Below are 27,432 nucleotides of genomic sequence, written 5' to 3' on the forward strand. Positions count from 1 at the left end.
AGGGGTGCCTGTATCTTTTTGAATTAGTTTTCTCTGGACATGTGCCCAGGAGTGGGATAGCTGGGTCACATGGTAGTTGTTTTTAGGTTTTTAAGGAACCTCCACACTGTTCTCCATAGTGGCTGTATCAATTTACAGTGTAGGAGGGTTCCCTTTTCTCCACACCCTCTCCAGCGTTTATTGTTTGTAGACTTTTTGATGATGGCCAGTCTGACTGGTGTGAGGTGATACCTCATTGTAGTTTAGATTTGCATTTCTCTAATAATTAGCAACATTGGGCATCTTTTCATGTGCCTGTTGGCCACCTGGATGTCTTCTTTGGAGAAATGTCTATTTAAGTCTTCTGCCCATTTTTCGATTGTGTTGTCTGTTGTTGTTGAATTGTATACACTGTTTGTATATTTTGGAAATTAAGCCCTTGTCGGTCCTATCGTTTGCAAATATTTTCTCCCAGTCCATAGGTTGACTTTTCCTTTTGTTAATGGTTTCCTTTGCTGTGCAAAAGCTTATAAGTTAGATTAGGTCCCATTTGTTTATTTTTGCTTTTATTTCTATTGCCTTGGGAGACTGACCTAAGAAGACATTGGTGCAGTTTATGTCAGAGAACGTTTTGCGTACATTCTCTTCTAGGAGTTTTTTAAAATTTATTTATTTTTGGCTGTGTTGGGTGTTTGTTGCAGTGTGCGGGCTTCTCATTGCAGTGGCCTCTCGTTGTGGAGCACAGGCTCTAGGCACGGGCTTCAGTAGTTGTGGCTCGCAGGCTCTAGAGCGCAGGCTCAGGAGTTGTGGCACACGGGCTTAGCCGCTCCGCGGCATGTGGGATCTTCCCAGACCAGGGCTTGAACGCGTGTCCCCTGCATTGGCAGGCAGGTTCTTAACCACTGTGCCACCAGTGCCACCAGGGAAGCCCTCTTATAGGAGTTTTATGGTGTCATGTCTTATATTTAAGTGTTTAAGGCATTTTGAGTTGATTTTTGTATGTGGGGTATGGGTGTGTTCTAACTTCATTGAGTTGCATGCTGACTAGTGTTTTTGAATGTATGTCTTTATATAAAATGCAATGGGTATATAGTTATAATTATCTCTTGATAAACACAAATTATCGTTGCCTTCTAATTAACTGAAGTAGGTAGTCTTGCAGTGTGAGCCTTCAAGAAAATAAAGATGTTCATCAGAAATGGATCACCTGTACAACTGTCACGTGTATAACACATTATCATTTTCAAGGGACTGTATAATTTAGCTCATTTGTCTCATTTAGACTCATCTGTGATGCGGCTACGTCATTTCATCATCAAGATCATCTTCACCACTGTCATCACCACCACCATCACCATCATCACCACCATCACCACCATCTCCATCATCTCCATAATTATCAACATCACCACCGTCACCACCATAATCACCACCACCACCACCATCTCCATAATTATCACCATCATCACCACCACCCTCCTCCTCATCACATCACCATCCTCACCGTCATCACCATGTTACAGAAGTTGAGCCTCACCCAAGGTCACAGAGCTAATAACTAATGACACCATCACTCATACACAGACCTTGCCAAAGCAGAGCTCTCTCTGCCCACTCCCCCTACCACATGCCAGGAACCTTCCTTCAAAGACAGATACGGCTTGCCCTTTCCTCTCCTCCTCTCCTCTCCTTCCTACTTGCCCCCTGAAATGGGGAGCCACCCTCCTGCACCGTGAGGACAGGGGCCGTGAGTAGGGGTGGAGGAGTGGGGAGATGCAAGGACCCTGCTTTCGGAGGACTGACACCAGCCCTGACCCCATTCCTCAGGGTCACCTTTACGTGAGAGGGAATCACGTTTCCATCATTTTTGAGCCCTGTTGTTTTAGGGTTTCTGTTCCTGCCAGCCCTAATCCTGATGCAGTCTTCAAGCTCCACAGATCCTGCAAACCACCCCCCTCCTCCCATTATCGTACGCACATGCCAAACCCCCCATCCTAACTACTCTGAAGGCGGCTCAGCCATTTCCATAATCTGATTTGCTTTTAATCTGTGTTGGAAAGGATAAAAGCAATGGCCTTCGAGGGCAGACCTGGACCAAAACCACGCAGCTGCACCAGGTAAAAACGCTGTGGATCAGTATTTGTTTGGAAAGTGCTGGCTCATCGCGAGGGATGTCTACGAGAGCTATTAAGCAGTATTTTAAAAGTCCCGTTTATTCTAAAGTGCATATTTTCCATCCATCTCTGGCTCAGGTCCAGCCAGCAAAGAAAGGCAGGCTTTGGCTTGTGGCTTCCTTTATTGCTCATCCCAAATTGATCATCACCGGTAAATGAGATCAAAGCTTCCAGACCATCAGCCCGTAAAGGCCCCTGGGAAAGGGAATGTTAAGCTGTCATCGGGATCCAGCTGGACATGGGAGTGGGTGGCCCAGTGCCCACGAGGGCATCATTGTATCTCAGCCTTGCCCTGTTGTGACTGCATGGATCACACATCCTAGGAATAAGTCCAGCATCTCAGAGGATTTTTCTGACACAGTGAGATGCCAGTTATCAGAGGCAGTGAGCCTTGAGGCTGGATGATGGCTCATGTCAGAGGGGGAAGTTCTTGTTTTCTTATTGAACTCTAGTTGATGTACAATAATGCATTCGTTTCAACTGTCCAGCAAAGTGAGGCAGTTTGTTTTGGTTTTTTTGCAGGTTACTTCTCCTTATTATTACAAAATATTGAGTATAGTTCCCTGTTACATAGTAGGTCCTTATTGATGAGCTATTTTATATATAGTGTGTATCTGCTAATCCCAACCTCCTAATTTATCCCTCGCCCTCCCTTTCTCCTTTTGTAACCATAAGTTTGTTTTCTGTGTCTGTGAGTGTATTTCTGTTTTGTAAATAAGTTCATTTGTATCATTCTTTTTTAGATTCCACATGTAAGTGATGTTTGTCTTTCTCTGTCGGGCTTATCAGTACTTCACTCAGTATGATGATCTCTAGGTCCATCCATGTCGCTGCCAGTGGCATGACTTCCCTCTTTTTCATGGCTGAGTCGTATTCCATTGTATGTATGTACCACAACTTCTTTATCCATTCCTCTGTTGATGCACATTTAGGTTGCTTCCAAGTCTTGGCTGTTGTAACTTTTCAAATTATAGTTTTCTCTGGATACAGGGATTGCTGGGTCGTATGGGAGCTCTGTATTTAGTTTTCTGAGGAACCTCCATACAGTGGCTGCCTCAGTTTACATTCCCATCAACAGTGCAGGAGGGCTCCCTTCTTGATCACCACAGAGCTGTGCTGCAGGCTGCTTGGGGGCCTGGAACACATCCCTGGAAATTGGTAGAAAGGGGAGTGCTGATGTTACTGGACACAGAAAAGCCTCTGTGGTAGGATGTTTATGCAACGGACATCTGGGAAATATGTGAAGATAATCCTGCCCTTGACGTTCCAGTGGCCAGGAGGGCACATCAGAAAAGCATGGAGTGCTGGCCGTGGGCTGCTTCCTAACAGTGCTGTGAGCAAAGCCGGCTCAGTATTTACCAAAGAGAGACATCTGGGTCTTTCGTGCCAACAATTTAAATTAGTCTTGCAAAAAAGCAAGGATTTAATCCAGTCCAAAGAAAATTGGATTAAGGGAAGAGCATTTTGTAAAATGCTCCTGGAAACGATGCCAGAAGGCGTAGCACAATCCTTGTAAAAAGACAGTTTTACAGGAGTGTAACGAGATGGGTGTGTGTGTGTACACGCAAGGGGTTTATTGTGTGACTAGAGTGAGATGCAGAGAAATCATGGGACGTGGTGGGGTGTGCTCAGGGGGAATTTAATAGATGCACTAAGAGAAATATATACAACTCATAAAATAACTCATAAAATATCATCAGGGTAGGACTTCCCTGGTGGTTCAGTGGCTAAGACTCTGTGGTGCAGCATGGCCAAAAAAAAACCAAACAAAAAAATCCTCTGTATGATTGCAACATTAATATCACTCTGTGTTCATTCGTCTGTGTTCGTTCGTCAATCAGTATGATTCTTTCTCTCCGAGTACTGCTGATTTTACCATCAGGCTTTATCATCTTAAAACATGCAGATGTGGGTATTAGTCAGCTGAGGCTGCTGTAACAGAACACCCCAGACTGGGCAGCTTAAACAATGGAAATTTATTTCTCACAGTCTGGAGGCTGGGAGTTTGAGATCATGGCGTGGACAGACTCAGTTCCCAGCGAGGCTCTCTTGTTGGCTTACAGATGCCACCTTATCTGCATGTCCTCGTGTGGTGGAGAGAGAGACAGACCCCATACCATATTATAACCTCATTTCACCTTCATTAATTCTTTACCCCAAATACAGTTACTCTGGGGGGTTAGGGCTCCAACATATGAATTTTGAGGGGATATAAATCCGTCCATAGCAACATGGCTTGAGATAAGCAGGCAGGCTTGTCACAGCCCAGCAGGGGCATCTCAGCTCCCTACCTTGTTCCGTTTCTGAGTGGGAACATTTCCCAACAAGGCTGAGAAACCTGCTAGTTGAACAGTCACCCCCCACTGCTCCCCACGTTTGTAGAGCCCTTCATTTCCCTGAGGTCAGGGTGCCCCTGCTGTGCCCCTAAGCCCTGCCCCTCAGAATTCCTGCCCACATCCCAGCCGCCAGATCTGGCTTCAGTGACTGAGCCTCCCTCTGGTCCCAGAAGGCCACTGGCCACCCTAGAATCAGTTCAGTGCAGGGAATCCACAGCCACCAACCCCCAAGGGGAGGTGGAGTAGAAATCCCCCAGCCCCCTTGGGCAGCTCGCTCACAGGTGCTGTACAGGGCACTGGGGTTTCCAGAGCAATTAAGTCCAAATGCCCCACAGTGCTGCCTGGCCTGGTTCACAGCCCTGGTCCCCCATCCTTTTCCCTCGCCCCAGATATTCCCAAGTCTGCATCTCAGACTCTGCATGCTGGGGAACCCCAGCCAAGACAATCAGCAGAGATCCTGGAAAAATAAAACCCACCCTGGATAGTTACCCAAGAGGAGAAAAAAAATCAAACACCTTCGGTACATCAAACTCCATTCCATTCAACACCTATGAGAAAAGGCAGCTTTATTTTTTTTTTGAATTTTTGAATTCTGTGTATTTTTTTATAGAGCAGGTTCTTATTAGTTACCTATTTTATACGTATTAGTGTATATATGTCACTCCCAATCTCCCAATTCATCCCACCACCACCACCCACCCCTGCTTTCCCCCCTTGATGTCCATACGTTTGTTCTCTACATCTGTGTCTATTTCTGCCCTGCAAACCGGATCATCTGTACCATTTTTCTAGGTTCCACATATATGCGTTCATATACGATAGTCTTCTCTTTCTGACTTACCTCACTCTGTATGACAGTCTCTAGATCCATCCACGTCTCTACAAATGACCCAATTTTGTTCCTTTTTTAGGTAATATTCCATTTTATATATGTACCACATCTTCTTTATCCATTCGTCTGTCAGTGGGCATTTAGGGTGCTTCCATGACCTGGCCATTGTAAATAGTGCGCTGCAATGAACATTGGGGTGCATGTGTCTTTTTGAATTATGGTTTTCTCTGGGTATATGCCCAGGAGTGGGATTGCTGGATCATATGGTAATTGTATTTTTAGGTTTTTTTTTTTAAAACATCTTTCTTGGAGTATAATTGCTTTACAGTGGTGTGTTAGTTTCTGCTTTATAACAAAGTGAATCAGTTATACATATACATATGTTCCCATAGCTCTTCCCTCTTGCATCTCCCTCCCTCCCACCCTCCCTATCCCACCCCTGTAGGTGGTCACAAAGCACCCAGCTGATCTCCCTGTGCTATGCGGCTGCTTCCCACTAGCTATTTTACGTTTGGTAGTGTATATATGTCCATGCAACTCTCTCACTTTGTCCCAGCTAACCCTTCCCCCTCCCTGTGTCCTCAAGTCCATTCTCTAGTAGGTCTGCGTCTTTATTCCCTTCTTGCCCCTAGGTTCTGCATGACCTTTTTTTTTAGATTCCATATGTATGTGTTAGCATATGGTGTTTGTTTTTCTCTGACTCACTTCACTGTGTGACAGACTCTACGTCCATCCACCTCACTACAAATAACTCAATTTCGTTTTGTTTTTTTTTTTTTGCGGTATGCGGGCCTGTCACTGTTGTGGCCTCTCCTGCTGCGGAGCGCAGGCTCAGCGGCCATGGCCCACGGGCCCAGCTGCTCTGCGGCATGTGGGATCCTCCCGGACGGGGGCATGAACCTGTATCCCCTGCATCGGCAGGCGGACTCTCAACCACTGCACCACCAGGGAAGCACAAATTCGTTTCATTTTATGGCTGAGTAATATTCCATATGCGCCACATTTCCTTTATCCATTCATCTGTCGATTGACACTTAGGTTGCTTCCATGTCCTGGCTGTTGTAAATAGAGCTGCAGTGAACATTGTGGTACATGACTCTTTCTGAATTATGGTTTTCTCAGGGTATATGCCCAGTAGTGGGATTGCTGGGTCATAGGGTTGTTCTATTTTTAGCTTTTTAAGGAACATCCAATACTGTTCTCCATAGTGGCTGTATCAATTTCCATTCCCACCAACAGTGTAGGAGGGTTCCCTTTTCTCCACACCCTCTCCAGCATTTATTGTTTTAGACTTTTTGATGATGGCCATTGTGACTGGTGTGAGGTGGTACCTCATTGTAGTTTTGATTTGCATTTCTCTAATGATTAGTGATGTTGAGCAGCTTTTCATGTGCCTCTTGGCCATCTGAAGAAATGTCTATTTAGGTCTTCTGCCCATTTTTGGATTGGGTTGTTTGTTTCTGTGATATTGCGCTGCATGAGCTGTTTATATATTTTGGAGATTAATCCTTTGTTGATTCATTTGCAAATATGTTCTCCCATTGTGAGGGTTGTCTTTTCGTCTTATTTGTAATTTCCTTTGCTTTGCACAAGCTTTTAAGTTTCATTAGGTCCCATGTGTTTATTTTTGTTTTTATTTCCATTACTCTAGGACGTGGATCAAAAAAAGATCTTGCTGTGACTTATGTCAAAGTGTGTTCTTCCTATGTTTTCCTGTAAGAGTTTTATAGTGTCCTGTCTTACATTTAGGTGTCTAATCCATATTGAGTTTATTTTTGTGTATGGTGTTAGGGAGTGTTCTAATTTCACTCTTTTACATGTAGCTGTCCAGTTTTCCCAGCACCACTTATTGAAGAGGCTGTCTTTTCTCCACTGTATACTCTTGCCTCCTTATCAAAGATAAGGTGACCATAGGTGTGTGTGTTTATCTCTGGGCTTTCTATCCTGTTCCATTGATCTATATTTCTGTTTCTGTGCCAGTACCATATGTCTTGATGACTGTAGCTTTGTAGTATAGTCTGAAGTCAGGGAGTCTGATTCCTCCAGCTCCGTTTTTTCCCCCTCAATACTGCTTTGGCTATTCGGGGTCTTTTGTGTCTCTGTACAAATTTTAAGATTTTTTGTTCTAGTTCTGTAAAACATGCCATTGGTAATTTGATAGGGATTGCACTGAATCTGTAGATTGCTTTGGGTAGTAGAGTCATTTTCACAGTGTTGATTCTTCCAATCCAAGAACATGGTGTGTATCTCCATCTCTTTGTATCATCTTTAATTCCTTTCATCAGTGTCTTATAGTTTTCTGCATACAGGTCTTTGGTCTCCCTAGGTAGGTTTATTCCTAGGTAGTTTATTCTTTTTGTTGCAATGTTAAATGGGAGTGTTTCCTTAATTTCTCTTTCAGATTTTTCTTCATTAGTGTATAGGAACGCAAGAGATTTCTGTGCATTAATTTTGTATCCTGCAACTTTACCAAATTCATTGATTAGCTCTAGTAGTTTTCTGGTGGCACCTTTAGGATTCTCTAGGTACAGTATCATGTACTGGTCTATAATTTCCTTTTTTTGTAGTATCTTTGGTTTTGGTAACAGGGTGATGGTGGCCTCACAGAATGATTTTGGGAGTCTTCCTTTCTCTGAAGTTTTTTGGAAGAGTTTGAGAAGGATGGGTGTTAGCTCTTCTCTAAATGTTTGATAGTATTCACCTGTGAAGCCATCTGCTCCTGGACTTTTGTTTGTTGGAAGATTTTTAATCACAGTTTCAGTTTCATTACTTGTGATTGGTCTGTTCATATTTTCTAGTTCTTTCTGGTCCAGTCTTGGAAGGTTATACCTTTCAAGAGTGTGTCCATTTCTTCCAGGTTGTCCATTTTATTGGCATAGAGTTGCTTGCAGAAGTAGGATGCTTTGTATTTCTGTGGAGTCCATTTTAACTTCTCTTTTCATTTCGAAAGACGCAGGCTCACTGAATGGATACAAAACCAAAACCCAAACCCATCTATATGCTGTCTACAAGAGACCCACTTCAGACCTAGGGACACATACAGACTGAAAGTGAGGGGATGGAAAAAGATATTCCATGCAAATGGAAATCAAAAGAAAGCTGGAGTAGCAATACTCGTATCAGATAAAATAGACTTAAAGACTATTACAAGAGTTAAGGAAGGACGAAGGATACTACATAAGGATCAAGGGATCAATCCAAGAAGATACAACAATTATAAATATATATGTACCCAACATAGGAGCACCTCAATACATAAGGCAACTGCTAATAGCTATAAAAGAGGAAATTGACAGTAACACAATAATAGTGGGGGACTTTAACACCTCACTTAAACCAATGGACAGATCATCCAAACAGATTTAATTGATATTTATAGGACATTCCATCCAAAAACAGCAGACTACATTTTCTTCTCAAGTGCACATGGAACATTCTCCAGGACAGATCAAATCTTGGGTCACAAATCAAGCCTCAGAAAATTTAAGCAAATTAAAATCATATCAAACATCTTTTCTGACCACAACACTACGAGACAGGGAAAACACTGTAAAAACCACAAATACGTGGAGGCTAAACACTGCACTACTAAAAAACCAAAAGATCACTGAAGAAATCAAAGAAGAAATTTAAAAATACATAGAAACAAATGACAATGAAAACACGATGATCCAGAACCTATGGGATGCAGCAAAAGCAGTTCTAAGAGGGAAGTTTATAGCTATACAAGCCTACCTCAAGAAACCAGAGAAATCTCAATCTAACCTTACACCTAAAGGAACTAGAGGAAGAAGAACAAACAAAACCCAAAGATAGAAGAAGGAAAGAAATCATAAAGATCAGAGCAGAAATAAATGGAATAGAAACAAAACAAAACAATAGCAAAGATCAATAAAACTAAAAGATGATTCTTTGAGAAGATAAATTGATAAACCATGAGCCAGACTCATCAAAAGAGGCAAGGACTCAAATCAATAAAATTAAGTTGGAGCATTTAATCCATATATGTATGTTCCTATTACCATTTTCTTAATTGTTATGGGTTTGTTTGTGTAGGTCCTTTTCTTCTCTTGTGTTTCCCACCTAGAGAAGTTCCTTTAGTATTTATTGTAGAGCTGGTTAGGTGCTGCTAATCTCTCTTAGCTTTTGCTTGTCTGTAAAGCTTTTGATTTCTCCATCCTATCTGAATGAGATCCTTGCTGGGTAGAGTAATCTTGGTTGTAGGTCTTCCCTTTCATCATTTTAAATATATCATGCCACTCCCTTCTGACTTGTAGAGTTTCTGCTGAGAAACCAGCTGTTAACCTTATAGGGATTCCCTTTGTTGTTTTCTGCTTGCTTTTAATTTTTCTTCTTTGTATTTAATTTTTGATTAATATGTGTCTTGGTGTGTTTCTCCTTGGAGCTATCCTAAACGGGCACCTCTGTGCTTCCTGGATTTCATTAACTATGTTTTGGTTTTTTGGCTGTGAGGCATGTGGCATCTCAGCTCCCCGACGAGGTGTCGAACCCACACACCCCTGTGCTGAAAGGTGAAGTCTTAACCAGTGGACCAGCAGGGAAGTCCCCTGGGAGCAGTGGTTTTTGGTGGAGGGTCTCAGCTGACCTGCAAGACGGGGCCAAGGGTGGACAGCCTCTCACGTGCCCCCATCCAAGAGGCAGACCCATGGTGAGCTCTGTGGGGGGCAAGAAGCAGAGGTGGACAGGGATGGAGTGCAGGTGAGCAGAACACCCCCCATACTCTCCCTGCCCTCTCCTCACCCATTTAATGGATCATCTGTTGCTTCCCTGATCAGAGAAATGAGAATCTGCTGATGTAAGTTATGCTGCAATCCACTTTTACTTTTTAAATTTTTATTGGAGTATAGTTCATTTACAACAATCCATGTACATATTCTTTTCCCCTTTAGAGTTCTCTGTGTTACACAGTAGGTCCTCGTTTTCCTCTATTTTATATATAGTAGTGTGTGTATGTTAATCCCAAACTCCTAATTCATCCTTCCCCCACCCTTCCCCTTTGGTAACCATGCATTTGTTTTCTATGTCTGTGAGTCTGTTTCTGCTTCATAAATAAGTTCATTTTTCAGGTTCCACATATAAGTGATATCAGGTGGTATTTGTCTCTGATTTACTTCACTTAGTATGATCATCTCTAGGTCCATCCATGTTGCTGCCTGGCTATTGTAAATTGTGCTGCTATAAACATTGGGGTGCCTGTATCTTTTTGAATTCTGGTTTTGTCAGGGTATATGCCCAGTAGGATTGCTGGGTCGTATGGTACTTCTGTTATCCTGTTCTCCATAGTGGCTGCACCAACTTACGTTCCCACCAACAGTGCAGGAGGGTTCCCTTTCCTTCACAACCTCCCCAGCATGTATTACTATTTGTAGACTTTTTGACGATGGCCATTCTGATGGGTGTGAGGTGTTACCTCACTGTAGTTTCTCTAATAATTAGCGATGTTGAGCATCTTTTCATGTGCCTCTTGGCCATCTGTATGTGTTCTTGGAAGAAATGTCTATTTAGGTCTTCTGCCCATTTTTCGATTGGATTGTCTTCTGTTGTTGTTGAGTTGTATGAGCTGTTTGTAGATTTTGGAAATTAAGCCCTTCATTGCTTGCAAATATTTTCTCCCATTCTATACTTTGCTAAGTTTGATTAGGTCCCATTTGTTTATACTTCTATTGCCTTGGGAGACTGACCTAAGAAAACATTGGTATGATCTCTGAGAGAATGTTTTGCCTATGTTCTCTTCTGGGAGTTTGATGGTGCCGTGTCTGAACTTAATTGATTTACATGCATGTCTCCAACTTTCCCAGCACCACTTGCTGAAGAGACTTTTTCCCATTGTGTATTCTTGTGTCCTTTGTCAAATATTAATTGACCATAGGTGTGTGGGTTTATTTCTGGCCTCTGTTGTCCACCACCAAGTCCAGTGTTGAGACGCCTGCTGTGGTCAGCTGAGTAATGTCCCCAAAGATGTCCATGTCCTAATACCCGAACGTTGTGAATATGTGAACTTACGTAGCAAAAGGGAGTTGGCAGATGTGGTCCTGCTAAGCACCTTGAGATGCACAGGTGACCTGGGTTTTACAGGTGGTCCAGTGTCATCACATGGGTCCCTGTAAAGAGGACGTCAGAGGAGTATTTGACTACAAGATGCTGAGCTGCTCGTTTTGATGATCAAGGAAGGGGCCACAAGCTCAGGATGGCAGACGCCTCCAGCAGGTGGAAAAGGAAGGAAATAGATTCTCCCCTGGAGCCTCCGGAGTAACCAGCCTGCGGATCCCTTGAGTTTAGAGCTTTAAAACGGTAAGACGGCACATTTTGTTCTTTTAAGCTACCAAGTCCTTGGCTCTTAGAGTAGCCAAGGATGTTAAGCAGGGGGATAGCTGACACTTTCAGGGAAACAACGACTTATGAAGATTAGATGACTAGGACAGATGAGAAGTAACGTAGAGAGAAAGTCAACCTATTGATTTTGAGGACTGTTTGAGCATCTCCCTAAGAGACTGCAAACTCCAGGAAAGAAGGGCTCAAGTGTCTCCAGCTCACCTTCCAAAGGGGAGCAGTATCTCTACCTGCTGCCCCATCCAGCTCGATCCGTGAGAAGCAGAGGGTTGCCGTGTCAGGTGTGACCCCACGCCTCTGCAGGGTTCCCCTCTCGTTGCCAAGATCCTGGCATGTGGAACACGATGCGGATGCACCATGGCTTACGTTCTGGGGACACAGTAAGGAGATAATCAATTAGCGTGTAATTCTGATGGATCCAGTGCTGCACCCCTTCCCTCCGAAGCGAGATGCTCGAGCTGAAATGGTTTGTGTACCTGCGTAGACAACGTGGGCTCCTGAACGGCCTCTTTCATCACTTCTGGGTCTTCTTCAGCCACCCAGCCAGGCTCTCCAAGAATAACGCCTGAAAAAGAATGCACGGCCAAGGAGCATTGTGCCAAGGTGGCTAAGGCTGAATTGCTGGTTTGTCCGGGCAGGGGTTCTGCACTGCAACTGAACTTCAAAGCCCCGGGGGGGCGGTTCCTGCAACAGGAATGCAATCGCCACATCCAACCTTCAGATCTCGGGTGGCAGAAGAGGCAGCCCACCCTCAAGCCTTTCCAGCCCAAGAGAAAGATGCTTTCCACCTTGTGGCTGGTGAGCTGTGCCTGTGAGTGCCAGGCTCCACGCCCCTCCCGCCTCTGTGCACCCTTATGCAAGTAACTTGCCTCTTTACTTTCTCTGCAAGGTGGGAAGCTTGCCTGGAAGGTGGTTAGTGACGGAGATGGGACCTGTGAGGCAACCGGCAGCTCAGAAACTTACCGACAAGGTGAGGATCTGCCGGTTCCTGGATCTCTCTGGATCTCTCCAGGAGAGGAGGAGCAGACCACTTCCCAGGGGAATCTGAGTCAGCTCAGTAAATGCTGCAACCGTTTGATGGAAACACCAAGTGATTTCTACTGGGGAATCTCTGAAAAATACTGTAAAGCCATTACCTTCTTAGAACAGGCCATCTGTCTCCCGGTATCACTGAAAAACAACCATCACTTAAAACCCAACTCAGCCCAGCCTGGTCAGGTGCTAATCAAGGACATGAGTTAATAAGGCAAAATAATTAGAGGATTAGTGTCACGACCTACCTGGTAAGTGCCCATCTTATATTCTAATGCCTATAATCACAGTCTCAGCTGTCTGGGGGTAGAAAAATCCAGCAATGACACTGTCTGATACGGATTCTCTGATATTTTCTTGAAAGAACCAGGGGACTCGAACACAGGAAGCAGTGCCACTCGAGGACGTCAGGGCAGTGCTGACAGCCTTTCAAGGATAAGTCAAGGATTCAGCAGTGTCCATCACAAACCTTTCCTTCTCTCTGATTGCCTGAGATTTCTGGGATCCTGCTGAGTCACTAGGGACGTGAAATCATAACTAGAAGAAACACCACCACCAATGAAACAATGTGTCACATCTCAGCGTACGTGGTCGACCCTTCCTGACAACATCTCATAACTGCAGAACAGAGGAGATGCCTGTGTTATCCCGACGTAAATATGGACCCCACGAGAAACCAGCTCTTTGGACCCACGGTAACAGTTCCTGGGAGGGCATTATTGGGGGGTGGATTTTCCCAAGATGCTGCTTACGAGTCATTCCTTGGAGAACCCGAGATTGTAGAGAATACTGATCCAGATCACGGGATGGGGGTGACCTAAAAATGGACCCTAGGGGAAAAACAGTTAAGTGTGGGTATTATGGCTCTACCTGTCCAACCAAACAAGGGATGGTGGATTTATGATCAGATTCTGAATTCCAGAACAGGAACGGATCTGGAATGAACAGACGCTGTCCCCACAGGATGGTCTACTTAGCAACTGGCTCCTCCCTCCCTGGGGCCATGTGTCACTATTCAGCCCATGGGAGTCAGGGTAGTTCAGAGGGTACTTGCTGAGGTTGCAGACCTGGAGCTCCAGGATTTGGGGGAAGTTGGTGCCCAGAATTGTCCCTTCCTTTTCTTCTCCTTTTCACGAGGAGGCTCAGCTCATCCACGGGTGTGGAGAGTTCAGGCCTGCAGGCTGGCTCAGGGTCCACGAGGATGGATGTCCACCTCACCAAGCACTGTAGGGAGGCATAGGGTCATCAGTGAAGGGCTTCAAAGAAGCATGAAAAGCCGCGTGCACAGATCCCCATGATGATGGAGGTGACAGACTGTCCACTGAGCATCTCCAGTTTCCTATCATGGGTCCTACAAGTGCGTTTTCGTTTCCTCCTATCCTTAGGGTGTATTTCTTAATACGGATGAGCATCTGAAATTAGGCTGTGATGTTGTCTGATTCTTGTGCCCCCTCCCCTTGAAGGTGGGTGTGATCTAACTCACTGTGACACAAGAGCGTCCAGCCGGTCCATCAGGATGGTCTCCAGTGACAGGGTCCTGAGGAGGAGTCTTAAGGAAAGTGATACGTGGTCTTCAATGTCTTGAGTCTGAAGGGAAGCAGCCTCGAAGAAAGTAATATTCATGTGTGCACTACCCTGTATTATATGTGTGTGGATCTAACAAATATAAACATTATAAATATGGCAATATATCATACACATACAATATGATTTATAATATACAACACGCATATAGAACGTAAAACATTTGACAGCATGACAGTTAGTTAAGGTATCTTTTTTTTTTTTTGAGGCACACGAGTACCTTGTGGCCTCTCCCATTGCAGAGCACAGGCTCAGCTGCCATGGCTCATGGGCCCAGATGCTCCATGGCATGTGGGATCTTCCTGGACCAGGGCACAAACCCATGTCCCCTCCATCGGCAGGTGGACTCTCAACCACTGCACCACCAGGGAAGCCCAAGGTATCATTTTTAAGTTGTAATACATGGTATAAAATATAATCAGTGTAATTGCATATATTATACATTATATATGAGTATATCTTAATAGGTGTATATATAATGTATAAACATTATTATATACATTATATATTGGTATATATTAATATGTGTATATACGAATATAATGTATAGACATATATATTATACAACAGAATATACATTCTGACATGTAATTGTATATAATATGTAACATACAGTATATAATGTAAAATCATAATATGTGAAATCTAACATGTATATGAAATATACTATATATAATATACAATTTAATGTACCAAAAATTAGATGGTATAACCTTAAATACTAGATATGATACATGTATGTCATATACAAAAATTAGTATATACTAGTACATGGTAATATATATACTACTATATAACATATAGTATATATTAATACTAGTATGTAGTGTATACTAGTATATATTACTATACTACAATATACCTTAATCTATATTGTGTGCTCATTGTGCATAATCTATATTATATGTATGTTACATATAATATACATAATATAGCATAGCAGTATAATAACTATAATATATATTATACACAATTTAATGGACATCCTGTTGGCTTGTTTCCATTGTCTTTAAACTTTCCCTTGCACCTGGATGCACTGACTCCCTTCCCTGGGGAAGTGTAGTCCCCACCTCCATGTCCCCGAGGCTGCCCACTGTGGCCCCCACTCTGGGCATAGAACCCCCCCCCCGCCAGGTGTCACGCTGCCACCCGGTTCCCCTCCGTCACCTCACCAGGCAGGACATCACCCAAGTCCCACCTGTGCTGCTCCATGCCAGCCTCTGCAACAGCCGAGCTCCTTTCTCCTTCAACCACCAGCCTCGCCCTGGATTTCCATATGCACAGTAACCTCTTCACTCGCCTATCATCCAGGCTTCCCTGGTGGTGCAGTGGCTGAGAGTCCGCCTGCCGATGCAGGAGACGTGGGTTCATGCCCCGGTCCAGGAAGATCCCACATGCCACAGAGCAGCTGGGCCCGTGAGACATGGCCACTGAGCCTGCACGTCCAGAGCCTGTGCTCCACAACGGGTCAGGCTGCAGCAGTGAGGCCCACGTACCGCAAAAAAAAACAAAACTCTCAGCTGCTCCTTCCTGCCTCTGGACCCCCGCCCTCCCCTGACCCTGCAGGAAGATGGTCCCTGAGGTCTGACCCTGGCATTCTCTCCCTGGTCAGCGTGATGGGGCCAATGGGTTCTGCAATCTCTCACCGTTATGGAAGCGGAAAACCTAAAACCTGTAGCTCCCTCCAAAGTGAAGTAAGTCAGATGAAGAAAGACAACCACTGTAGGGTCGCACTTACATGTGGAATCTAAAAGATACAATCAAGTAGTGAATATATAACAAAAGAGAAGCAGACTCCCAGATCTAGAGAACAAACGAGTGGTTCCTAGTGGGGAGGGGGAGGGGGGCATTATAGGGGGAGCAGAGTAAGAGGTACAAAGTACTAGGTAAAAAATAAGCTATAAGGATATATTGTACAGCACAGCAAATAGAGCCACTATTTCATAATAACTATAAACCTCTTCCTTCCTGAACTTGGCCTGTCGCTAACGACGTTCCCTTCCCCATCAAACATCACAGCTGCTAAGCTACCTGAAATCCAGACGTTGGGAACTGATTTCTGTGGGTGAGGAAATGGGTCTCACCCCAACACAAGTGGGATACACTTCCATGGGGTTACCCAGATCTTCAGGGAACTCCAATTTCCTGCATAAATTGTTCTCCTTTTCCCCAGTGTGCTACTTAGGAAAAGGACAATAAATAATAAAATAATTCACATAAGTACTTGAAAGCTAGCCATGTGTTAAGAAAAATAGGAAAATCTAATGAAAAAGGAAAATTTGTTTTTCAGAAAGAGGGCTATTAAAGCAGGAAGCAGAATAATGGTTGCCAGGGGCTGGCCGTGGAGGAACCATGTCAGCAACAAAATGACAAGAGAGCATGGAAATGTACACAACTCACTGGGGGTGCTGATTCCACAACCGTGCACAGGGCTCAAAACTCACCCACCTGTCCACCTGAAAGGGCTGCTTTTACTGAAAACAATTACGTCTCAGTAAACTTGAATAGAAAACAAAAGGAGCCTCATCGTTTTCATTCCTTTCCTGCATGAGCAGCACTAAGTCCAGCGAGTCAGATGGGTGAAGATACGCACAAGCGATTCTTTCATTTTTACATAAAAAATCTGTGCTGTTGCTGTTTACAACAGCCAAGACACAGAAGCAACCTAAACATCCACCAAGAGAGGAATCAATAAAGAAGATGTGGTTCATATATACAATGGAATATTACTCAGCCGTGAAAAAGAATCATGCCATCTGCAGCAACATGGATGGACCTAGAGATGACCGTACTGAGTGAAGTAAGTCAGAGAAAGACAAATACCATATGGTATCACTTACATGTGGAATCTAAAATATGATACAAGTGAATCTATGTACAAAACAGAAATAGACTCACAGACATAGAGAACACACTTATGGTTAAAGGGGGAAGGGAGGGATAAATTAGGAGTTTGGATTGACATATACACAGTACTGTACTTATAAAATAGATAAACAACAAGGTCCTACTGCAGAGCACAGGGGAGTATATTCAATATCCTGTAACAACCTAAATGGGAAAAGAATTTGAAAAAGGAACAGATACATGAGGGACTTACTTCCCTGGTGGCGCAGTGGATAAGAATCTGCCTGCCAATGCAGGGGACACGGGTTCGAGCCCTGGTCCGGGAAGATCCCACATGCCTCGGAGCAACTAAGCCCGTGTGCCGCAACTACTGAGCCTGCGCGCCACAACTACTGAGCCCACGTGCTGCCACTATTGAAGCCCATGCACCTAGAGCCCATGCACTGCAATGAAGAGTAGCCCCGCTCGCGGCAACTACAGAAAGCCCGTGCGTAGCAACAAGGACCCAACACAGCCAAAAATAAATAAAATTAAATCTTACAAAAAAAAAAAAAAGGGATACATGAATAGGTATAACTGAATCACTTTGCTGTACACCTGAAGATAACAACACTATAAATCAACTATACTACAGTATAAAATATATGTATATATATATATATATATATATATACACACATACATTTTTTTTTTTTTTTTTTTGCGGTATGCACTGTTGCCGCCTCTCCTGTTGCGGAGCACAGGCTCCAGACGTGCAGGCTCAGTGGCCATGGCTCACGGGCCCAGCCGCTCCACAGCATGTGGGATCTTCCCGGACTGGGGCACGAACCCATGTCCCCTGCATTGGCAGGCGGACTCTCAACCACTGGGCCACCAGGGAAGCCCCTAAAATATATATATTTTTAATTGTAATTTTCATGTAAAAAAAAAAGTGTGCGTTTAAGGCACTGTCCAAATGAACAACTCTCCTTGAGGATTTTGTCTGCATTCACGCTTTCTTTTGAGACAGTATCTGGGGGTGGGATGCTTTGTCATCCTACCTGTGGCCCTGCTCCCGATGACACTGCTGTACACGAAAAATCGGTAAAAACACACCCCTTATCTTTCATCGTCTGTTTCGGCCTCGTTGCCTATGGAAAAGACCCCTAGATAAAACGAAAAAAAAGAAAGCAAGCATTAAAGTATGGAACTGCACCACTAGCAATGTGTTCCTACCATCCGGGCAGGCGTCCAGCAGAGGCAGGTGGTGGGCAATGTAAACCAGAGTCCTGCCCACCAGCCGTGACGCTCAGCACGGCCACTGGGGTACAGCTGATGGTCGTGACGAGCAGGGCAGCCCTGTGGGAAGGGCAGGGGGGCAGACCGAGGGGGAGGCCGGCAGTGTCCGCATTCCACAGCTGCCTGAGAAGCAGCGTGCCCGTCACCACATCTGGAATCTGCAGGCACAGTTTCTAGAGGGAAACCTGTACAACTGAACCACAGGTGAGGACCGACATCCCAACAGAATCCCCTGAGTCCCAGATAGACAGGGTGGCACAGCTGGACCCACAGAGGACCCTCCCACCGCCCTGAAAACTACCTTCCACAGCTTTAGTTTTAAATCGTGGACTCACCCGAGTGCCCCCAGCTGTGTGGTTGTGCCTGGCTGAGAGATGACTTGACTTTTACCCTGTGCCATGTTCCCAGGGAGTCCTTCTGGAGACCCCGTTACAGACTGTTTACAACAGCTGAGACGTGGAAGCAACCTAAGTGCCCATCCACAGAGGAACGGATAAAGAAGATGTGCTACCTATACATACAGTGGAATATGACTCAGCCATGAAAAAGAATGAAATCATGCCATTGGCAGCAACATGGGTGGACCTAGAGATGATCATACTGAGTGAAGTAAGACAGAGAAAGACAAATACCATATGATATCGCTTATATGTGGAATCAAAAAAAGATACAAATGAACTTATGTACAAAACAGAAACAGACTCACAGACATAGAGATCAGCCTAGAGGGAGCGGGGTGAGGGAGGGAAGAATTGGGAGTGTGGGATTAGCAGATGCAAACTAGTTTATATAGGATACACACACAACGAGGTCCTACTGTACAGCATAGAAAACTCTACTCGATATACTGTAATAAACTATACTGGAAAAGAAACAAAAAAACCCCACCTTTCTTCCCTGACCTATAGACAGTGCACTGGCTGGTCTCTTCCTCCCCCCGCCCCACCCTCTCTCCCTGGCTCACTCCATTCCAGTGTCCTTCCTGCTCTTCCAGTTAACCACGTATGTTCATCCTCAGGGTCTACACCCTTGTGGTCCCCTCCTCCTGGAATTTTCCCCCAGACATCCCCATGGCTTCCCCTCTTACCTCCTTCAGATTTGCCAAAAGTCAACTTCACAGGCAGACTGATTCTGACCACGTTCATGGCCATCTGCAGTCTCCCTCCCATCCTCGTTGCGGATTTATTCTCCATTCTGCTTGTTACCTTTCTGATACTCTAAGGGTTACTTTTACCTTATAGGCTCTTTGAGTTGATGCTTTTGTCTGTCTTGATCACTGCTGTGTCCCAGCACCTAGAAGCCTGCCAGTGTGATGGTCTCTTCTTGCTTGAAATCTTGAACTAAAATAACGATTGAGGAAACACCCAGTACACACGTCCGTGCTGCAAACAGCTGAGTGATAAAGACAGAAAAATACAGATAAGAATTCCGCTGATGTGCTCAGGAAAGTCCATTAGACCTGTTCTGGCACCACTGTGTGTGTGATCAAGCGACTGAAAGGGCCGTGGGACTCTGGGGCAAATGTGGAAGAACTCCGGTGACAGGAGGATGCTTCTGTGAACACAGAAGACGCGTAGAAGGTAAAGCTGGAGAGAAGATTGGGAAGCGGGTCATATAAAACCTTGGAGGCTGTGCTGAAGACTTAGATTATATTCGACCTGCAATATTTTATCCTGGGATATTCTACCTATATAACAGAACATGCACAAATGACCTTTTTTCGTTTGTTTGTTTTGTTTTGCGGTACGCAGGCCTCTCAGTGTTGTGGCCTCTCCCGTTGCCGAGCACAGCCTCCCGACGCACAGGCTCAGCAGCCATGGCTCACGGGCCCAGCCCCTCCACGGCATGTGGGATCTTCCCGGACCGGGGCATGAACCCGTGTCCCCTGCATCGGCAGGCGGACTCTCAACCACTGCGCCACCAGGGAAGCCCGACCTATTTTCATTTATATAAGATACTCTGGCTTTTATGAGAGCAGTGGACAAAGAGGGACACTGTGTTATCTGCTAGGACTGTCGTCATAGAGGACCACAGATGGGCGGCTTCAACACAGAAATGTATTTTCTCACGGTCCTGGAGCCTGGAAGCCTAGGATTCAAGAGCCAGCAGGGTTGGCTGCTGGTGAGATTTCTCTTCCTGGCTCATAGACGGCTGTCTTCTTGCTGTGTCCTCCCATGGAGGAGAGAGAGGGGGAGAGAGAGAGGGGGGAGAGGGAGGGAGGGAGAGAGGGAGGGAGGGAGAGAGGGAGAGAGGGAGGGAGGGAGGGAGGGAGGGAGGGAGGGAGAGAGGGAGGGAGGGAGAGAGGGAGGGAGGGAGACAGCACTCTGGTGTGCCCCCCTCCTCTTGTAAGGACAGGAGTTCTATGGGATCAAGGCTCTGCCGTTATGACCTCATTTCACCATCATTACTTCCCTAAAAGCCCCATCTCCAAATACAGTCTCTTTGGGGGTTAGCGCTTCAACGTATGCACTTGAGGGGGGCACAGTGGAGTCTGTAACACACAAGCAGAAACAGGGAGACCCATCTAGGGGCATCACTGAGAGAGCACGGCTGAAATGGAGACAGTGAGAATCAGACTTGAGACATCTGATGACCACAGAGCCAACGGGATTTACTAGTAGATCAAAAGTGAAGGGCAAGAGAAATAAAGACGAGGGCTCCATGATTGGCGATGTAGGTACTCAATTTCTAGAAAATGAGCATTAAATGTGTATGCTTCCTGCAAGTTTATCTTAGACAGATTCCACTGATTTAGCATGATGGCTTCCTGATCTCAGGGCAGCAGACTCGGTAACAGAATGTTATCTCTGGTCACCACTGCTCTGGGTTACTGAAACTGAGCAGGACCCTGTGGGGTTCCTGGGCATGGAAGCCTTTCTGTCCCCCATTTCTTGTCTGTAGGGAACAGACTCGAGCCTCCTGAACCCTCCCTGACTCCCAAAGGGAAGATGCAAACAGTTGCCAATCAGGGAAGGATGGGATGCAGAGACAAGGGAGGAGCCGTGAAGAAACAACAGTGCAGCCTTGGGGCAGGTCCTGGCTCCCCCTCAAGGATACACATGACAACATCTTTGAGCTCTTTACAGCACTAAAACCCCCCAAACAAATGGAAGCTGTCATCATTCTTCATTCCAGAGAAGACCCCCTGAGGCCAGATTAAAGGGACCAGAAAAGTTCAAGAGATTAACTGAGGGATTTCCCTGGTGATCCAGTGGCTAAGACTCCATGTTCCCAATGCACGGGGCCTGGGTTCGACTCCTGGTCAGGGGAGTAGATCCCACATGCTGTTACTAAAAATTCCGCAGGCTGCAACTAAAGATCCTGCATGCCGCAACTGAAGATCCTGCGTGCTGCAACAAAGATCCCATGCGCCAAAACTAAGTCCTGGTGCAGCCAAATATTTTTTTAAAAATAAGACACAGAGAAATTACCTGAAACCAGATTAAAGGGGTGCAGGCCCTGCACACACCCTGATCCTTATCAGCAACCCCACCCTTGAACCATTGCTACAAAACTCCTCACTAGCCCCCCACCTCCAGGTTGGGACACACAGTTTTTTGGGGTTTTTTTTGGCGTTATGCAGGCCTCTCACTGTTGTGGCCTCTCCCGTTGGGGAGCACAGGCTCCGGACGCGCAAGCTCAGCAGCCATGGCTCACGGGCCCAGCCGCTCCGCAGCATGTGGGATCTTCCCGGACCAGGTCATGAACCCACGTCCCCTGCATCGGCAGGCAGACTCTCAACCACTGCGCCACCAGGGAAGCCCGGGACACACAGTTTTGAGGGCACGAATCCACTGTGTCCCCCTTTGCCTGGAAAACCAATAAAGCTATTCTTTTCAACTTCACCCACAACCGTCTCTGAGATTTGATTCGGCACCAGTGCACGGAGGCTGACTTTTTGGCATCATTACTGCTTTTACATAACCTCTTTCTGCTCACGTTTCTTCCATTCCTGTCCTAGAATTCCCATTCTTAAACTTTCATTTCCCCTTGGTAATGTCAATCAAGAGCTATGAGGTTATGACTCCCGGCAAAACCAAGTCCCCCAGTACTGAGTTCCCCTGCCGAGTTTAAGATTAACCTCTTCATCCAAGACCTTATTGCCTTTCTTGTCCCATCCATTTCCCCTAAGGTGTGAGGAATATCAAAGAAAAGAGGGGACGGAAAATGAGGACTCTTTGGGGAATCTCCCGGGTACAGTATCTCCTCTATGTCCCCAGTTTCTGGTTTGTAGAAAAAGGCTTTTGTATCCTAGACCTTCCCCGTGTTCCAAAGAGCACACTCAAGTAGTTAAGGCTTAGAATTATAGAGTCACAGCTCTCCTAGTTCCTCCTGAAAGGACAGAGATAACAATCTGACCCATATCTCTGAGTTGTTCTGCAGAAACCAAGACCCCCGCCCGGGTGGAGGATGGTGACCACATGCTAACCACAAGCACTAGACCCCAGGCTGGTTGGAACCAGATGGCTGATAATTGAGATTCCCCGAAACACCACCCTGTTACCTCAGCACCAGCCAATCAGAAGAAGGTCCAGGAGCTGATCAGGTATCCTAGGACCCTCTCCCCAGCACTGTCTTTAAAAACCCTTCCTTGAATATCGGCTCGGTGCTTTGTGACCGCCTGGAGGGGTGGGATAGGGAGGGTGGGGGGGAGGGAGACGCAAGAGGGAAGAGATACGGGAATATATGTAGATGTATAGCTGATTCACTTTGTTATAAAGCAGAAACTAACACACCATTGTAAAGCAATTATACCCCAATAAAGATGTGGAAAAAAAAAACAACCCTTCCCTGAAAGCCATCGGGGAGCTCAAGTCCTTTGAGCATGAGCTCCCCATTCTCCTTGCTTGGCACCTGCAATAAACGCTGTACTTTCTTTCGCCACTTCCCGGGGTCAGTAGATTGGCTTTACTGCACCTCAGGACCCGAGTGGATCCAAGTATGGTTCGGTAACCCTGGCACCCCAATGTTCTTCTATTTAAGATTCAGGGCTGTCATCTGACAAAATAATCTATGTGTTCAGAATTTAGGAAGTAGTTAAAGGTGTTGTTATGCCCTAATTATCGTACAGCCCTTTGGACCTTGTTTGATCTGTCACGAGCTATTGAAAAACAGAATTATGTCATGGTTTGTCTCTATCCAATGAATACACCAAAAACGAAAAGGCAGACACAGGTAGAATTAGAACATAAGCAGGATAGGAATTTGGTCGTGGATGCCCTAGAATAGTCAGCATTTCCATTAATGCTGGGATATTCTACCTATATAATAGAACGTAAGGGTTTATGTCCATGTATAACTTTACTTGGAAGCGATCATAGCAGTGTACGGTTTTAGGGCCAAAAGGGGATTGTCAGAACACATCCCAACCTCAACAAGAGCCAAGCAAACTAGAGACTGAAGATGTGAACTGCTTGCTCGTGGTCACGGGGGCAGCATGAGATCAAGGGTGAATGTCTCGGGCTCTTTGCTTTTCCTATACTATGCTGTTCCTGTCCTTTACCTACGACGGGATAAACTTCTTAGTGAGCAAATGATGCTGCTTCCCCCAAATTACTCCTTTCTGTTTCTTCTCAGAGACTAGCACTTTTTCCTCCATCCATAAATATGCTTCTCATGCGTGGAGACCTGAGTTTTCTCAATTCTGAAATAATAACACCTTCGCCTACAATAGTATACTCTCCTTTTGGTTAATAAAGCATAATAAATCATGCAAGCATATTAAACTGCTGGAGTGAAGTATTACGATTTCCTTTAACTCTAGGAATTGAGTCCATACTGATCGCATACGTGAGTACGGTTATGACATGTGGACAGATGCAGGACAGCTGTTTTCTGCCGGAATCGTCCCATTCTGTTTATCCTTTAAAACCTAATTTACACAGCTCCCTTAGAGCCTAATTTACTCGGTGGAATATGTTAAATGGCATTAACTATAAATTAGGTAGTCCTCCAGAATTGGGGGACATTAGATGTACACAGTGCAATGCTAAGAAAATGGTATCTTAACCCTTTTCTCTGTCAACTTATATTAAATTTGATACTGCATGTAACCATTATTGGATTAGATACTATATTTTGAAATTAGTTGTTATTGTGGTAAATTTGTGTTACTTCTAATTGAAAATAAGCAGTTCAAAGTTTCATATTGATTACATGACTTAAAATAATTAGCAATGGATATTCAGAGCATTATAGAGCTTATTTGCATCATGGAAAGCAAATGCTTCTTCTAGGCTAATATTTTACCTAATCAAACTGTTATTAAATTCGGTACTCATGACCATTTTAATAATGGTTATGAAGCGATGGTAAGAATTTATGACAGTCGTTAAAATGGGGGGTTCTGTATTCCCAAGAGGAACACACGCAGCTGGACACCTGGTGAACTGCTTCCGTTCATACACTGAAATGCACGCGTTTATTATCTATACCTGGACATCATGGGTCCACGGTGATTACTGCATCATTAACCACTGTTATGAGATGAAGCACCGTATGTTGTACCTGCCGGATACACTAACAGGATACAAACACAACACCAAAAGGACGTGCCGAGAACAACTTGCTCGTGATTACTTAGAAACGGACTGAAATTGCACCTTGAAAGACGACCTGGGTCTTATTCACCACTTTCATGAGACACTTACCAGACATATGTGAGCCTCACGTTCTTCATCTAAGAGGATTCAGGGTGCTTTATGGATTTACAGGTTTCAAAATATTTTCACATAGACCCATGTCATTTCATTCCCTCGCACACACATGCACACACTACAGATTAGCAATGTAACCTATTTTGAAAAAAAAAAAGACTAACTCATTGAAAATATAAATATGCGTAGATAACTATTAAATTGAGATAAACTGTTTTCACAAGAAATATTTAATTTTCACTTTAGAAAATATAGATGTAGATTGTGATGATTAATATAAAAGAAAGATATAGGTATAAATATTATATAGGTAGGTAATCACCAGTATCTCTCAAGTAAAACTTTTGCTTTTATATATAGGATGCATGAACAACAAGATCCTACTGTAGAGCACAGAGAACTATATTCAATACCCTGTGATAAAACATAATGGACAAGAATAGTAAAAAGGAATGTGTGTGTCTATATATATAAATAAAACTGAGTCACTTTATGTACAGCAGAAATTAACACGACATTGTAAATCAACTCTCCTTCAATAAAAAAGTCTACGACCAAGTTTTCTCTGAATGAATCAGTCTGTGGACGCAGGAAGTTAAGAGGAAAGTCGCTATCAAACTATTGTTGTATATGATAAATTTTCTTTTTACCTTGCTAATTTCTTTAACTTACTTTCAGACTGGAGGTTTCACTTGAATTTTCTCTGCACTGCCTGGGCCAGTTTTTTGTTCCTGCCTTTTACTCTACAAAAATTATGTCAGCCTCAGAGGTCTGGTCATTGTTCAAAACTTTGCACCCAGCTTTTAAGATATTCACTTTACTTAAACAGCTGGGCCTAAACCTTGAAAAGAAACCTATGAAGAAATTAAGCTTTGACATAACACCTCTTCTTTATCCATTCACCTTTGGGGTTGCTTCCAGCTCTTGGATATTGTAAATAATGGTGCAATGAACACAGGTGTGCAAATTCATCTTCAAGATCTTGCTTGAATCCTTTCGCATATATACCTATAAGTGAGATTGCTGAGTCATATGGTAACACAATTTTTAATTTTTCGAGGAAATTCCATACAGTTTTCCATAGCAACTGCACCATTTTACATTCACACCAACAGTGCACAAGTATTCCAATTTTGCACCCTTGCCAACATTTGCTATTTTCTGCTTCTTTTGTTTTTGATTATGTTGTGTTTATAGTAGGCATCCTGATCGGTGTCAGGTGATATCTCATTGTGTGATATCTCATTAGAGATGTACATTTCTCTAATCATTAGTAATAGTAAGCATCTTTTCTCATGCTCATTGGTCACTCTTTTGGGGTGAAATGTCTATTTAAGCCCTTCTGCGCGTTTTTAATCAATTTATTTTATTGTTGAGATGTAGAAGTTCCTTATATATTATTACATTTTTTAAAATTTTATTTTTTTTAAATTTAAAAAATATATTCTTAATTATCACCCCTTATCAGATATACGATTTGCAATGATTCTCCCATTTCACAGGTGGCCTTTTCATTCTTGATTGTTTCTTGTGATGTGCTAATGTCTTGTTGTAGTCCCACCTGTCTATTTTTCCTTTTGTTGCCTTTGGTTTTGGTGTCCTATCCAAGAAATTATGTGGCCTTAAAAAGGAAGGAAACCCTGTCAGCTGCTAAAACAAGAATGAACTTCAAGGACGTCATGCTGAACAAAACAAGCCAGGGACAAAAGGACACACACTGTAGGACTCCACTTGTATGAAGTATCTAAATAGTTAAAATCACGGACACAGAAAGTAGAAAAGTGTACACCAAGGTCTGGGAGGATGGAGCACGGGAAGCTGGTATTGAATGGCTACAGAGGTTCAGTGTAGCAAGATGAGAAAGTCCCAGAGATGTGTTGAACAATGTGACTATACTTAACACAACGAACTGTACACTTCGAAATGGCTAGGGTGGTAAATAATAAAAAAAGAAATTAAGCTTTAAGAAAAAAATTAAAAAGAAAGCCACAAAGAAAACTTTGGAAATAGAGCGTGCTCGCTTTCTGCATTCCTGCCGGACGCAGAGATCTTAAAATCACAGGGGGTTAACCATCACACACATAAAACACAAAGGATACAGACCATCATAATGGGACCATTTTGAAGGGCATTCCTATGAAACATGATATCGAGGCACTTTTAAGGCAGTTACACTACCCTATTATGGCTTATGAAGATTGCCAAAGCAATAGCTAGAACATCAAGAGAATAAAGTGTTCAGTGAAATCACTTTCTTTATGAATAGCCTAGCTCCGTCTATTAGAGAAAACCTCGAAGAACTGAGTGGCTTATACGGCAGTTACGACATTCCCATTGTTCTATTAAAGAGCAATTATTTGATA

At 44.1% G+C, this 27,432-nt stretch overlaps 1 protein-coding gene across 14 annotated transcripts in view; it reads left to right on the top strand.

The window, feature by feature from the left end:
• The window catches only part of DHRSX (dehydrogenase/reductase X-linked), a 343,888-nt gene that overhangs the window by 304,044 nt on the left and 12,412 nt on the right, over positions 1-27,432 (top strand). For 4 of the 14 annotated variants that reach the window (XM_089904865.1, XM_089904858.1, XM_089904866.1 and 1 more), the window contains 6 exons: positions 11,418-11,633; positions 13,069-13,399; positions 14,168-14,667; positions 16,579-17,088; positions 18,822-20,534; positions 22,797-22,959. The gene's annotated coding sequence lies outside the window, so the exon portion shown is untranslated. Of the gene's footprint in view, positions 1-1,261; positions 2,097-11,417; positions 11,634-13,068; positions 13,400-14,089; positions 14,668-16,578; positions 17,089-18,821; positions 20,535-22,785; positions 22,960-27,432 lie in introns of all 14 variants that reach the window. The other 10 variants (XM_089904860.1, XM_089904867.1, XM_089904868.1 and 7 more) reach the window with 10 other exon arrangements.

Source organism: Delphinapterus leucas, chromosome X (assembly GCF_059928025.1).
Source record: "Delphinapterus leucas isolate spDelLeu-1000000601 "Yukka" chromosome X, BTC_Dleu_Yukka2, whole genome shotgun sequence".
Lineage (NCBI taxonomy): Eukaryota > Metazoa > Chordata > Mammalia > Artiodactyla > Monodontidae > Delphinapterus > Delphinapterus leucas.